Source organism: Lissotriton vulgaris, chromosome 6, assembly GCF_964263255.1.
Source record: "Lissotriton vulgaris chromosome 6, aLisVul1.2, whole genome shotgun sequence".
Taxonomy (NCBI): domain Eukaryota; kingdom Metazoa; phylum Chordata; class Amphibia; order Caudata; family Salamandridae; genus Lissotriton; species Lissotriton vulgaris.
Window position 1 is genome coordinate 1,797,775,680 of NC_141694.1, and position 15,903 is coordinate 1,797,791,582.

Genomic DNA, 15,903 nt, shown 5'->3' on the forward strand with positions numbered 1-15,903 from the left:
GGTAAGTATACAAATAAATAAAATAAAATGCCAAATGCAATGCAGTGAGCGCAATGAAATTTGTTTTATTTATTTATTTGTATACTTCCCTCCGTTGGGCCATAATCTGGAGTTTACTACCCCCCGCTGCGCCTCTCCACCCGGCAGCACTCCTCCAGGAGCCACTACAGGTGGCATTAGAAAGGAAAAAAGTCCTCAGATAGTGGGGGGAAAATCGCAGCAAATCCGGAACATTGTTCTTTGTTTTCTAGAGAAGCCCCCACTCCCTCCCTATTGTTTCGTTTTGCAAAACTGCTCTGGCCGTGGTGGGGGTAGCCGTTTTGGCAAACAGATCAACTGCCATGGGGCAGGTGCGCTGTGGATAGGGCAGTTGTGGCAAAAAATATTTCACCCTACACCTAAGTTGCAATCTACCTATAGCTCAAGATGATGATGTCTATTTTCCTTTGTCTGTAATAATTACTTCTATTGTTTATACGTAGGTTTCGATTATGCTTTCCCGCTCAAGCTTAACCAGCGGGTGACGATGTACAGCGCTCTGATACCCTGCTGGTTCTTGTTCGCACTTTATAAAACTTTTCAAATAAAGAACTACCTCTCTCAATATACAGGGCCGGACTGGGAACCAAAACCAGCCCTGGCAATGTGCTGCCCCCCCCCCCCCCCTCCCTCCCCGGGGGTTGGAGGTGCCACAAGCTCTCTGCCAGGACCGGTTTTCCGCCGATTTTGTTACAGGGCCGATCTTGCAGGCCATGTAACAAAATCGGCCCCATGGGCCCAAAACCGGCCCCACTCTGTGCGGCACACCAGGGTTTCGCCCGGTACCCGCTACGGCCAGTCCGGGCCTGTCAATATATCCTCTACCTCCACTCCCCTAGTCATCCCAAGCCTCATTCTGCTACTATGATCTCTAAAATAAACCTTTCTAGACTTTCCTCCTCTATCCCGCCTGGGATCTCTGCAAACCTCATGTTGACACTATGACCTCCTAAACTACCCTTTTAAAATCTTCCTTCACCTATCCCTCCTTTGACTCATCCCAAAACACATCTTACTACTGGGATCTCCCTAATTAATTTCTAGAGATTCTTTTCTCCCTCGTACATCCCTCCTTATACTCATCCCAAACCTCATCTTACTGCTACCATCTCCCAATAAACGCATTCTAAACTCTTCCCTTGTGTATCCCACCATTATCCTTTTGAGTCCAACTAACAGACTCACATGTCCTCCACTCAAATTAACCCAAATTTCACTATACTAATCCTTTTTGGGTTCCGGAGAATTGTGCTACTTGCCGAAAAGCGCTTTGAAGCCTCATCAGGGGTAGTAAGCACTATATAAATGCAATTACAATTACAAATCATCTGCCTTGGAGCAGGCCCGCCATGGTTGGGCCGTTTTGGAAAACTGATCAACTCTCAAGGGGGGGGTCTGATGTGCGTGGGGAAGTTTAACAAACAAATCAAGGGCCTTATTTATGAAGGTCTTGCACCACTTTTGCGTCACTTTTAAAATGGGAAAAAAGTGACGCACCGGTGGCGCAAGGCCTTCATAAATGAGGCCCCAAGTGCCTTGGGATGGCTGCCATGGTTGAGGCACTATGAGTGGTGTGCCAGTCGCTGGTACCCAGCCAGCAAGGGCGTGAATGGAGCCCTAACTGTAACTGCTGTGAACCTATTAATCGGTATCATCGTATTTAAGTCTAGCATTTAGGAGCCTGCAAAAGCACCTTTAGAACAGGTGGCCTTCTCTGTGGGCTAGCTGTAAGGCTAGCTGTCTGGGCACAATTCAATTCAAAGGATTTATTAAGCGCCTAGCTACCTGCGACGGGCTTCCCAGCGCTATGCCTCCGAGGGCCGCTGGGAGAACCTGGCGCAAGATTTAATCACTTGTCGTATTTTCCTGAATGACAGAATGTAGTTGAACCATCAGTGGGTTTGTTCCTCAGACAGAGTGAATCACCACCAGATGCAAATGACGGAACCGCTCCGGTCGAGGTCGATGCTAATTTCACTAATAGCAGAAATGCAAAGGCGAAGTTGCCTTTTGATTGCTTTTTAGTTGCACGGTAAATTAATCAATCAGTCACTCTTTATGCAAATGTCTGCGCTCCAATTCTCTTGTAAAAGGAAAGATCATTCTTCTTAACCTTGGGGTGCACGCAGTGTCAGCCTGGCTGTGTGCGACCTGTGGAGTATGAGCGCAGGGACAGGAGTACGGAGGCCCCGCAGTACTGTAGACAGAGGTCGCCAGGCTACTTAGTGCAAACCAAGGGTGGAACAACCACCTGACATCACGTGACGAACACAGGGGCATATTTACAAGCCCGTAGCACCATCCGAGCATCACTTCCTTTTTACGCTCCGGTGGCGATCTGTGAAAGCCCACATTTACAAGGCAACGCAAAGTCATGGCTTTTCATGGCCTTGTAAATACAGCCCCTTTTCACGCATCACTGTGCATGAAAGGGGCGTGCTGTGGGTGTTGCTGTGGGTGTTGCTGTGGGTGTATCTACATAAATATGGGACCCCCTCTAAATGTACTTTCAAGGTCAGGGAAAGAGAGGAACACAATTACATACCAAAAAAATATATTCCCTCATGACCTAATTAATTCCACAAATTACAAACTCTATACTTTCAACAAAAGCCTGCAACACAAGGTGACAACATATAATTTTTCACATTTATGATTTTTATTTCTTTTATTTTAAAAATTCTTATTTTTTTGCAATATTTCTTTAAGTTCATAACAGTCATTTTACAAAAGAGATAATTCATCATGTAAGCAATAAAAATACAAATACCATACAGAGAACACAAACCTAATGCACTCACACCATTACCTCATGCATACTCTCTCATACATTCTACATTCATTCTTTATTCAATCAATCAACATTTATATAGCGCACTACTCACCCGGAGGGTCTCAAGGCGCTGGGGAGGGGGGGTCCGCTACTGCTCGAACAGCCAGGTCTTGAGCTGCTTCCTGAAGGAGAGGTGGTCTTGGGTCAGGCGGAGGTGAGTCGGGAGGGAGTTCCAAGTCTTGGCGGCCAGGTAGGAGAAGGACCTTCCTCCTGTTGTGGCTCTTCGGATGCGGGGGACGGCGGCGAGGGCGTGGCTGGTTGATCGAAGCTGGCGGGTGGGAGTGTAGAAGTTGAGGTGGCTGTTGAGGTATCTTGGGCCTTGGTTGTGTAGGGCTTTGTGAGCGTGGGTGAGGAGACTGAAGGTGATTCTCTTGTTGACCGGGAGCCAGTGCAGGTCTCTCAGGTGTCCGGAGATGTGGCTGTGTCGGGGGATGTCGAGGATGAGTCTTGCTGAGGCGTTCTGGATCCGCTGGAGTCTCTTCTGGAGCTTGGCGGTGGTTCCGGCGTAGAGGGCTTTGCCGTAGTCCAGTCGGCTGGTGACGAGGGCCTGGGTGACCGTCTTCCTGGTCTCGGTGGGGATCCACCGGAAGATCTTACGTAGCATGCGCAGGATATTGAAGCAAGACGAGGAGACGGCGTTGACTTGTCTGGTCATGGAGAGGGAGGAGTCCAGGATGAAGCCCAGGTTGCATGCGTGGTCTGTCGGTTTAGGTGCGCTGCCCAGGGCGGGGGGCTACCAGGAGTCGTCCCAGGTGGAGGGTGAGGAGCCCAGGATGAGAACTTCCGTCTTGTCTGAGTTCAGTTTCAGGCGGCTGGTCGTCATCCACTCGGCTACGTCTGTCATCCCTTCGTGTAGGTTGGCTCTGGCGGTGGCAGGGTCGTTGGTGAGGGAGAGGATCAGCTGAGTGTCGTCGGCATAGGAGATGATGTTGAGGTTGTGTTGGCGTGCGATGGCCGCAAGGGGGCTCATGTAGACATTGAAGAGGGTGGGGCTGAGCGAGGAGCCCTGAGGAACGCCGCAGATGACTTTGGTGGCTTCTGATCTGAACGGGGGAAGGCGGACTCTCTGTGTCCTTCCGGCGAGGAAGGAGATGATCCACTCCAGTGCCTTCTCCTGGATTCCAACGTTGCTGAGGGGCTGCACTAGGGTGCGGTGGCAGACAGTGTTGAATGCCGCGGAGAGGTCCAGGAGGATGAGGGCCGCTGTTTCTCCGTTGTCGAGCAGGGCTCGGATGTCATCGGTGGCAGCGATGAGGGCGGTCTCGGTGCTGTGGTTGGCCCGGAAGCCAGACTGTGAGAGGTCGAGGGATCCATTCGTCTCGAGGAAGGCGGCCAGCTGCTTGTTGACGGTCTTCTCGATGACTTTGGCCGGAAACGGGAGGAGCGAGATGGGGCAGTAGTTTTTGAGTTCGGTGGGGTCCGCTGATGGTTTCTTCAGTAGAGCGCTGAGTTCGGCGTGCTTCCAGCTCTCAGGGAAGGTAGCGGTGTCGAAGGAGGTGTTGATGATGTCCCGCAGGTGGGGTGCGATGACAGCGTCGGCCTTGTTGAAGACGTGGTGAGGGCAGGGGTCGGTTGGAGATCCGGAGTGGATGGTGTTCATCGTGCGGATGGTGTCTTCGGTGCTGATCGGGGTCCAGGCGCGGAGGGTGGTGGTGGGGGGCATAGGTGCGGTCGTGGGGAGCGTTGGTTGTGTGCTGAAGCTGTTGTGAATGTCAGCGATCTTATTGTGGAAGTAGGAGGCGAGGGAGTTGCAGAGGTCTTGAGATGGGGTGATGTTGTTGTTTCCGGTGTCGGGGTTGGAGAGCTCTTTAACGATGTTGAAGAGTTCCTTGCTGTTGTGTGCGTTGTTGTCCAGTCGTTCCTTGAATGCAGTTTTCTTGGTGGCGTGGATCAGTTGATGGTGTTTTCGGGTGGCGAGCTTGAGGGTGGTCATGTTGTCTGATGTTGGGTCCCTGCGCCAGGCTTTCTCGAGGGCTCGGCAGTTCTTCCTGGAGCTCTTGAGTTCGTCGGTGAACCAAGGTGCTTTCTTACTGCCGGGTCTGCTAGGCGGGGTCCTCAGTGGGGAGAGGTCATCTGCGCAGCTGCTGATCTACTTCGTGAGGTTGTCGGCGGCCTGGCTGGGGTTCGCTGAGCTGGTGGGGGGGTGCTGGCTCAGGGATGTGGCGAGCTGGTCGGCTGTGATCTTGTTCCAGCTTCTGCATGCGACTTGTTGCTGGTGGTGGTGGACCGTTGTTCTTCTGAAGCTGAAGTGGATGCAGCTGTGGTCCGTCCAGTGGAGTCCGGTGGCGTGGCTGAAGACGATGTCCTTGCTGGATGAGAAGACAGGGTCGAGTGTGTGTCCGGCATAGTGGGTGAGGGTGGTCACCAGCTGCTTGAGACCGAGGTTGGCGAGGTTGTCCAGCAGGGTGGTGGTGTTGGGGTCGTTGTTGTTCTCCAGGTGGAAGTTGAGGTCCCCGAGGAGGATGTAGTCAGCGGAGGGGAGGGCGTGCGGGCTGATGAAGTCGGCGATGTCTTCGCTGAATTGTGTGCGTGGTCCCAGGGGTCTGTAGATGAGGGTGCCTCTGAGGGTGGTCTTGGGGTCGGTGTGGATCTGGAAGTGCAGGTGTTCTGCGGTTGTCAGGGTGTCGTCGGTGTTGGTCTTGATGCGGATGGTGTTCCTGTGGATGATGGCGATGCCTCCTCCGGTCTGGTTGCCGCTGTCCCTCCGGGTGATCTTGTATCCGTCCGGGATGGCAATGGCGATGTTGGGTGCTGAGGAGGCGTTCATCCAGGTTTCCGTGAGGAAGGCGACATCTGGGGATGTGGTGTCGAGGAGGTTCCAGAGTTCGACGGCGTGTCTGTGGACGGAGCGAGTGTTGAGCAGGATGCACTTCAGGTGGTTGCTGCTGGTGCTCGGCTTGGCGGGTGCGGTGCAGGTCCGGATGCAGGTGAACCTGCAGGAGTGGCAGCTGAAGGGTCCGTGGGTTCGTCTCGGGGTGGCTCGGTAGCATCCCGGGATCCGGCCGGTGTTGAGTGCGTTGAGTTTGGTGGTGTTGTAGGTCCGGCGGGGAAGCTGGTGTCTGCGGGGGCCAGGGGTTCGGGCGCTGGGCGCGATCCAGGTGCGGACGGGCGCAGACGTGCTTACCTTTGGCGCGCCCGCTGCGTGTCAACGCTGAGCATTTGCCACTCTGCCATATGAGGAGAGTGGGGGGGCGGAACGAGGGAGGAGCAGCTGGGAGGCGGGAGCGGGGCGGCGAATGGCAAGGGAGAGAGAGGGAAGGGGGCGGGCCGCAGGGGGGCAGCGGCGGGGAGCAGGCGGGAAACGCGACCGGGGCTGGCCACACCAGAGGGGGAACAAAAAACGCAAATCAGAGGGCAGGGGCACAACGGAGAAAAATACAATACAATACAATGATGCTTAGAGCGCAGTGACAAAACAAAACGCAAATCAGAGGGCAGGGGCACAACGGAGGAAAATACAATACAATGCAATGATGCTTAGAGCGCAGTGACAGACGAAGGAATTACCACGGGGAACAGCGCAGAGACAGAGTGAAATAGATTACAGCAGGAGCACAGCTGCGGGCAGCGGCGGCACTCGGCGGGATCGGGGCAGCCTGGGCTCACTCGCAGAGAGTGTGCGCGGTGCGTGGGGTGACCGGCCGGAGGGTCAGAGGTTTATTCTGTGTCTGAGGGGTCACAGGTTGTTATGTGATCTATTACGCAAGGTCGACGCGTTTCGGTGGGAAGAGACCACCTTCCTCAGGTCCTTTTGCAGAACAGACGATCTTTCCCAAGAAAATTATAAGCTCTGTATGGGTATCTGTAATAATAAATAACAAATCATGTATCTGTGACACTCTCTGAAGCTCATATTTTATCATATCTTGTCATACAATACACAGCTGTTACAGTTTTTTATAATTATCCGTCACCTAGTGAAGAGAACACAGAGAACTGATTTGTGTTCTCTGTATGGTATTTGTATTTTTATTGCTTACAAGATGAATTATATGTCTCTTTTGTAAAATGACTGTTATGAACTTAAAGAAATATTGTAAAAAAATAAGAATTTTTTAAAAAAAGAAATAAAAATCATAAATGTGAAAAATTATATGTTGTCACCTTATGTTGCAGGCTTTTGTTGAAAGTATAGAGTTTGTAATTTGTGGAATTAATTAGGTCATGAGGGAATATATTTTTTTGGTATGTTGCTGTGGGTGTTCCACCTCAATCAACACCCAGTGATTTTTGACGCTGCCCCAGATTTACAAGGATCTGTAAATCTAAGGAAGCGCCAAAAAGTAAATCCATTGAAAAGCAGGCACTAGAGAGGCGCAACGAGGAGAAATACTTTTATTTCTGCTCCTTGTTTGCTTTTTCCATGTGTACTGCACAGAAAGAAAAAATGAGAAGCAACAAACATATTTCTCCCCGTTATGCCTCAACTGAGACGGGGTAGGATTTTGAGCTGCCGCCCAGACGGCGTGATCCAGAGGCACAGGCTTCAGGGAGCTGTCGTCCAGACGGCGTGATCCAGAGGCACAGGCTTCAGGGAGCTGTCGTCCAGACGGCGTGATCCAGAGGCACAGGCTTCAGTGAGCTGTCATCCAGACGGCGTGATCCAGAGGCACAGGCTTCAGTGAGCTGTCGTCCAGACGGCGTGATCCAGAGGCACAGGCTTCAGGGAGCTGTCGTCCAGACGGCGTGATCCAGAGGCACAGGCTTCAGTGAGCTGTCGCCCAGACGGCGTGATCCAGAGGCACAGGCTTCAGGGAGCTTTCGCCCAGACGGCGTGATCCAGAGGCACTGGCTTCAGGGAGCTGTCGTCCAGACGGCGTGATCCAGAGGCACAGGCTTCAGGGAGCTGTCGTCCAGACGGCTTGATCCAGAGGCACAGGCTTCAGGGAGCTGTCATAGGGGTTCTATTTGACAACAAGTTAGCATTTACCAGTCATGCTAACGCAGTAGTCTCAGCCTCTTTCTACACGCTGAGAATGGTGAAGAAACTGTTACCGTTTCTCCCTTCTACGGCGCGTAAAACCCTTATGTCCTCTTTGGTATTGTCCAAAGTGGACTATTGTAATGGACTGCTGCTGAACGCCCAAGAGCAAGTTTTTAACAAACTACAGCTGGTTCAAAACGCAGCTGCAAGAACTCTGACCAGTACCCCTAAGTTTTCTTCCATCTCACCTGTTATTCGTCAACTTCACTGGTTGCCGGTGAGAAGTCGCACGAAGTTCAAGGCCTTGTGTATCACGTACAAAGCTATGAACGACATAGGACCAGAGTTCTTAAAAAAGGCCTTGTGTGTATATACGCCTAACCGAACCTTACGGTCCTCCTCATCCCAGCTTCTCCAAATTCCACGGACAAAAAAAGCTACGTGGGGAGATAGACGTTTTGTAGTTGCAGCGTCCAAATTATGGAACTCACTACCTGATCACATCAAACTCAGCCCTTCCTTGTTATTATTTAGGAAACAGGTGAAAACTTGGCTTTTCAATCAGTAACACTGACAAGGATCCTCTCTGCAATTGTAGGTATCAGCGCCGAGATACCAATCGGTATTTGTGCGCTATATAAGTTTTATAAATAAATAAATAAATAAATCCAGACGGCGTAATCCAGAGGCACAGGCTTCAGTGAGCTGTTGCCCAGACGGCGTGATCCAGAGACACAGGCTTCAGTGAGCTGTGATCCAGACGCCTTGAGAGATGCAAGAGAAATTCCTAGTGTAATGTATTGAGCTAACCCTCCATCCCCACACCCAAAGGCTATAGTGGGAGGGGGCTGCAGAGGGGGCACCTTTCAACATACACACATGCACAGAAATGTAAATTTCACCATCAGGGATGCACGGATTCTTACTTCAGACACTGTAAGACGATAAAAGTGCATGTGGCATGTGGTTAGTGCTTTCACAGGAAATTTATACCCCACAGTGGATAACTTATCGGAATGGTCAAATGTAGCGCATAGTTGCCACAAAGGTGCCTCGTGGCCTTTTTGGGAGAAAGGAAAAGCCTTACACTTGGAACTAGTTGATACGGAAGAAAAGCAGAGACCCATAGAGAAGAAACTAACTAGTGCCTACAACATCCACCTTTGTGGCTGTTTCTTGATTTGTTCGAACCCACCATACTCCTAAAGATAAGTCCACAATGTGTGTTTTAAACTCCTCCCCCCCAGCAGGCCCAGGGTGACCCTGCAACATTTAATTCACACAAGAGAACAAGAAAGTATGTGAGTTAGTGCCCTAGTCACCCTGAATAGCCTGAAAAACGGGATACAGCGCAGTGATGGACCTGCGTGCGTGGTATCAAGCACATACAGTACCGGTCAACAAGATCCAAGTCACTCAGCCTTGAGCTTTGAGGAACCGACGGACAGAGCGGGGCCTCGAATACCTGAGCCCGGTCCAGGTGAGGTGAGGTCCAGTCCCCTGTCAAGCTGGATGTTCCTTTACATCCACTGTTATGGAGGATTAGCATGTCACATGTTGTATTCGTTCCAACCTTCAACAATTATGTTACACACTTTTTGTTATAATTTGTACATCACCTTTAATAGCAGTAGCAACATTTTGAGAGCAGAGGCCCTGACGAAAGCCGAGGGACTTGTAGCCTGTTAGGCAGAAACATGTTGGCCTTCTTTTCCGACAGATATTTGTTTTCACTGTCGTTTGCACTGTTCTGGTTTTAATTAGGGGGTGTGCCCTTACATGAATAATATTTTTCTAGGACACATTACTCTATTTTAAAATTCACCACTTTTTTGTTGCACTGCGTGTTGATCACTTTCTCAGCCATCAATGATTAGCTGTTATATGATTGTCCATAAGTACCTGTGGACTCGATCCTGCTCTGCCATTGAGTTTGCTGGTAAACGGTCTCGATGATCAAGGGACCTACCACGTGATACTGGTGAACCATATGATATGACTGATCACGAAGTTCATTTGATGGTAATCCATATATGAGTGACTTGGATCTTGTCGACCGGTACTGTATGTGCTTGATCCCACGCACGCAGGCCCTTCACTGTACTGTATCCCGTTTTTCAGGCTATTCAGGGTGACTAGGGCACTAACTCATATACTTTCTTGGAGTTAAGGATAGCCAGTCATACAAGTTGGTGTTTTCTCTGTGTTCTCTTGTGTGATTTAAGTGTTGTAGCTGGGGACTTGAACCAGGAGAGGTCTTTAAATAATTTTTGTCCTTACGACCCCCCTTTCCCTGTATGTTAAGTGACCCTGCAACATACCTGCCAACTCACACGGTGACACACAATATTGGCTCCCATCACACGGTCTCCTGGTAAGGAGCCGATATCATATGGTGGCAGGCAAATATAGTTGAAAACAACGGTAAATAGTGGTTCTCAAGCTCGTATTTAAGTCTTTGAACTGTCACCGTCCAGTAAGGGGCTTGGGAGCAGGGTGGGATTCAAAAGTGCCTCATAGGTACTTCTTGGCACAAGGCCCGCCCCCTTCAAGGCCCCACCCCTCCTCACACGGTGAGTTTGTGCTTCACGTTAGCAGGTAAGCACAAAAAAGCACAGAGAGGCAACATAAGCGTTTCAAAAATGCACCAATGAAAGACAAGAAAATCAATCTGGACTCTTCAGTGATGTTAAATCTGATCCTTCAATGGATACTTGGACCACACATGACGTAAGGCGAATAATGCAGCCAAAGTGAAGCCAACGCGTTTCACCCTGAATAGGGCTTCCTCAGGGCTGCAAGCATAACATAGGTACAACCATATATTCAGTTGGTTACAAGATACAATTATATCACATACATCAACATAATCGGTTTCTTTTAGAAGTATTCCACGATTAACATTGTTACCAAACTTGGAAGTATTTTCCCCATGTGAAAATTTATAACAGTGTTTTCGAGTATGTCATTTGGTACGGCGACGTACTCCTACCTAAAAGCCATACTCTGATTTACCTATAAGTGACAAGAGCCGGAAAAGAGAAAAAAAAAGACAGAAGAAAGTTAGCAGGTTGCCGCAGTCATTGAACACATCCCCGTGAAGATGAGAGGTGTTGTTATTGGACCCCTCAGTCTCAGGGCCATCACTGAAGGGAGTCCAGATGACACTGCCGGGTCTGAGGGAAGGCCTGACACTGGTCCCATGATGGTCATTGACACTGCCGGGTCTAAGGGAAGGTCTGACACCGGTCCCCATGATGGTCATTGACACTGTGGGGTCTGAGGGAAGGCCTGGCACTGGACCCCATGATGGTCATTGACACGGCAGGGTCAGAGGGAAGGCCTGACACTGGTCCCCATGATGGTCATTGACACTGCAGGGTCTGAGGGAAGGCCTGACACTGGACCCCATGATGGTCATTGACACTGCGGGGTCTGAGGGAAGGCCTGACACCAATCCCCATGATGGTCATTGACACTGCAGGGTCAGAGGGAAGGCCTGACGCCGGTCCCCATGATGGTCATTGACACTGCAGGGTCAGAGGGAAGGCCCGACACTGGTCCCCATGATGGTCATTGACACGGCAGGGTGAGAGGGAAGGCCTGACGCCGGTCCCCATGATGGTCATTGACACTGCAGGGTCAGAGGGAAGGGCCCGACACTGGTCCCCATGATGGTCATTGACACTGCGGGGTCTGAGGGAAGGCCTGACACTGGTCCCCATGATGGTCATTGACACTGCGGGGTCTGAGGGAAGGCCGGACACTGGTCCCCATGATGGTCATTGACACTGCGGGGTCTGAGGGAAGGCCTGACGCCGGTCCCCATGATGGTCATTGACACTGCAGGGTCAGAGGGAAGGCCTGACGCCGGTCCCCATGATGGTCATTGACACTGCAGGGTCTGAGGGAAGGCCTGACACTGGACCCATGATGGTCATTGACACTGCGGGGTCTGAGGGAAGGCCTGACACCAATCCCCATGATGGTCATTGACACTGCAGGGTCAGAGGGAAGGCCTGACGCCGGTCCCCATGATGGTCATTGACACGGCAGGGTCAGAGGGAAGGCCTGACGCCGGTCCCCATGATGGTCATTGACACTGCAGGGTCTGAGGGAAGGCCTGACACTGGACCCATGATGGTCATTGACACTGCGGGGTCTGAGGGAAGGCCTGACACCAATCCCCATGATGGTCATTGACTCGGCGGGGTCTGAGGGAAGGCCTGACACCGGTCCCCATGATGGTCATTGACACTGCAGGGTCTGAGGGAAGGCCTGACACTGGACCCATGATGGTCATTGACACTGCGGGGTCTGAGGGAAGGCCTGACACCGGTCCCCATGATGGTCATTGACACAGCAGGGTCTGAGGGAAGGCCCGACACTGGACCCCATGATGGTCATTGACACTGTGGGGTCTGAGGGAAGGCCTGACACCAATCCCCATGATGGTCATTGACACAGCAGGGTCTGAGGGAAGGCCCGACACTGGTCCCCATGATGGTCATTGACACTGCGGGGTCTGAGGGAAGGCCTGACACTGGTCCCATGATGGTCATTGACACTGCAGGGTCTGAGGGAAGGCCTGACACTGGTACCATGATGGTCATTGACACTGTGGGGTCTGAGGGAAGGCCTGGCACTGGACCCCATGATGGTCATTGACACTGCAGGGTCTGAGGGAAGGCCTGGCACTGGTCCCATGATGGTCATTAACACTGCAGGCTCCGAGGGAAGGCCTAACACTGGTCCCCATGATGGTCATTGACACTGTGGGGTCTGAGGGAAGGCCTGACACCGGTCCCCATGATGGTCATTGACACTGCCGGGTCTGAGGGAAGGCCTGACATTGGACCCCATGATGGTCATTGACACTGCGGGGTCTGAGGGAAGGCCTGACACTGGACCCATGATGGTCATTGACACTGCGGGGTCTGAGGGAAGGCCTGACACCGGTCCCCATGATGGCCATTGACACTGCAGGGTCTGGGGGAAGGCCTGACACTGGACCCATGATGGTCATTGACACTGCGGGGTCTGAGGGAAGGCCTGACACCGGTCCCCATGATGGTCATTGACACAGCAGGGTCTGAGGGAAGGCCCAACACTGGACCCCATGATGGTCATTGACACTGTGGGGTCTGAGGGAAGGCCTGACACCAATCCCCATGATGGTCATTGACACAGCAGGGTCTGAGGGAAGGCCTGACACTGGTCCCATGATGGTCATTGACACTGTGGGGTCTGAGGGAAGGCCTGGCACTGGACCCCATGATGGTCATTGACACTGCAGGGTCTGAGGGAAGGCCTGGCACTGGTCCCATGATGGTCATTAACACTGCAAGCTCCGAGGGAAGGCCTAACACTGGTCCCCATGATGGTCATTGACACTGTGGGGTCTGAGGGAAGGCCTGACACCGGTCCCCATGATGGTCATTGACACTGCCGGGTCTGAGGGAAGGCCTGACATTGGACCCCATGATGGTCATTGACACTGCGGGGTCTGAGGGAAGGCCTGACACTGGACCCATGATGGTCATTGACACTGCGGGGTCTGAGGGAAGGCCTGACACCGGTCCCCATGATGGTCATTGACACTGCAGGGTCTGGGGGAAGGCCTGACACTGGACCCATGATGGTCATTGACACTGCGGGGTCTGAGGGAAGGCCTGACACCGGTCCCCATGATGGTCATTGACACAGCAGGGTCTGAGGGAAGGCCCAACACTGGACCCCATGATGGTCATTGACACTGTGGGGTCTGAGGGAAGGCCTGACACCAATCCCCATGATGGTCATTGACACAGCAGGGTCTGAGGGAAGGCCCGACACTGGTCCCCATGATGGTCATTGACACTGCGGGGTCTGAGGTAAGGCCCGACACTGGACCCATGATGGTCATTGACACTGCGGGGTCTGAGGGAAGGCCTGACCCCGGTCCACATGATGGTCATTGACACTGCCGGTCTGGGGGAAGGCCTGACACTGGACCCATGATGGTCATTGACACTGCGGGGTCTGATGGAAGGCCTGACACTGGACCCATGATGGTCATTGACAGTGCAGGGTCTGAGGGAAGGCCCGACACTGGACCCATGATGGTCATTGACACTGTGGGGTTTGAGGGAAGGCCTGACACTGGACCCATGATGGTCATTGACACTGCGGGGTCTGAGGGAAGGCCCGGCACTGGACCCATGATGGTCATTGACACTACAGGGTCTGTAGCACAAAATAACAGTTATAGATCACATCCAGTAACTACTGGGAACAGGTAAGTACCACCTACGCAACCCTAAACACCTTAGGAGAAATGTCACGCAGGGAACCAGGACCTCACTAGGACCACCTGTACTAGAAAGAACAACCACCTAAGAATAAAATACATTTAGGGGTATAGGTAAGATCACATTACACATGATGCATCACAACATTCAGAGGTGTAAGGAAAGAAAACACATGATGCATAAAAACACATTCAGCGGTGTAAGGAAAGAAAACACATGATGCCTAAAACATTCAGAGGTGTAGGGAAGGAAGAACACATGATGCATAAACCAACACATTCAGAGGTGTAAAATCAAGGAAGACACATGATGCATAAAAACATTCAGAGGTGCCAGAACATAACTCAATAGCGCAAAAACACATGATGCCTAAAAACACATTCAGAGGTGTAAGATCAAGGTGTGTAATCATATTAAATGCATTACATTTCCTAGCACCATATCACATTGCGCAAAACTCACATAAGGCAATTACCAGCACATAGATAATCATATTGCGCCTAAATAAAATCACATACCAGCCTCCATCTAATAAAGGGACTAAGGAGCCCGGTGTCCAGAATGTCAGGGCGCGCTGCCTTGCAGCGCCAGTCAGGGGTGCGCCACTGGCGCAAAACCTAAACGTTGCAGGTGCCCATTACTTGCTGGGCACCTGGGAACATCACAAGACCTAAACGGTGCAGCTGCCCACTAATTGCTGGGCAGCTGGGAAACAAACTGTGACAGGGGCTGTCACTAGCCCCTTGAATAGAACTGAGCCAACTGCTGAGCCACACAGGCTCTGAAGACACTTATGTCAACGTGGGAGCCACACAGGCTCCTGCACAGATATGCCCCATGAGCCTCTCTGGGCTCTTAAAACAAATGTGGCGCTGCTGAGCCTCTCTCAGGGCTCAAGAACAAAAATAACAAAAATAACTGTGGCCCCTCGCTGGAGCCACTTAGGCTCTGAATGACTCAATGCCATTGACGCGGCAGGGTCTGAGGGAAGGCCGGACACTGGTCCCCATGATGGTCATTGACACTGCGGGGTCTGAGAGAAGGCTCGACACTGGTCCCCATGATGGTCATTGACACTGCGGGGTATGAGGGAAGGCTCGACACTGGACCCATGATGGTCATCACGTGTCCAGTGTGAAGCTTTCAGTCCCAAGGCAGTCATTGGGGGAGAGCCGCCAGTCTAAATGACACTGCAGAGAGGAAGCCTGAAGCTGCTCTCAGTGCAGTGGATTGAGAGTGCTCATTACAAGGATAGGTTTGAAGCTAATGGATTGTGGGGTTGTGTGAGGTGACCTTTCACGGGGTGGGGGGAACTGGGCCATTTATGCATCAACGTGCATGCTGCGGCCTCTCGCTTTACCCCAAGGACGTACTTTCCTCTTAGCTAATAACTTGTCACGATTGTTTATTTTTATAACCGTTTGTGCGTCGCAGAATATACGGGACATCATGTCCGCCACCCTGAGGGAAGAGAGGCCAAGGAAGGTAGGGGAGTGAGGAGTGAAGGAGTGTGAGGGAGGTAGAGAGAGCCAGGGAGGCAGGGACAGTGAGGGACGAAGATGAGTGAAGGCGGCTGGTGAGTGAGGGAGGCAAGAAGACTGAGGAATGCAGGTGAGTGAGGTACTCAAGTGAGGGAGAGGGCACGTGACTAAGGAGACAGGTGAGGAGGTAGGTAAGTGAGGGAGGCAGGTTAGTGAGGGAGGCAGGTTAGTGAGGGAGGCAGGTGAGTGAGGGAGACAGGGAGGGTAAGGGAGGCAGGAAAGTGAGGGGTGCAGGAGAGAGAGGGAGGCAGGGAGAGTGAGGGTGGCAGGAGAGTG

General features: G+C 51.9%; 1 protein-coding gene across 1 annotated transcript in view; it reads left to right on the forward strand.

The window, feature by feature from the left end:
• OTOF (otoferlin) overlaps positions 1-15,903 on the forward strand; it is a 784,068-nt gene that overhangs the window by 192,867 nt on the left and 575,298 nt on the right. The window lies entirely within an intron of this gene.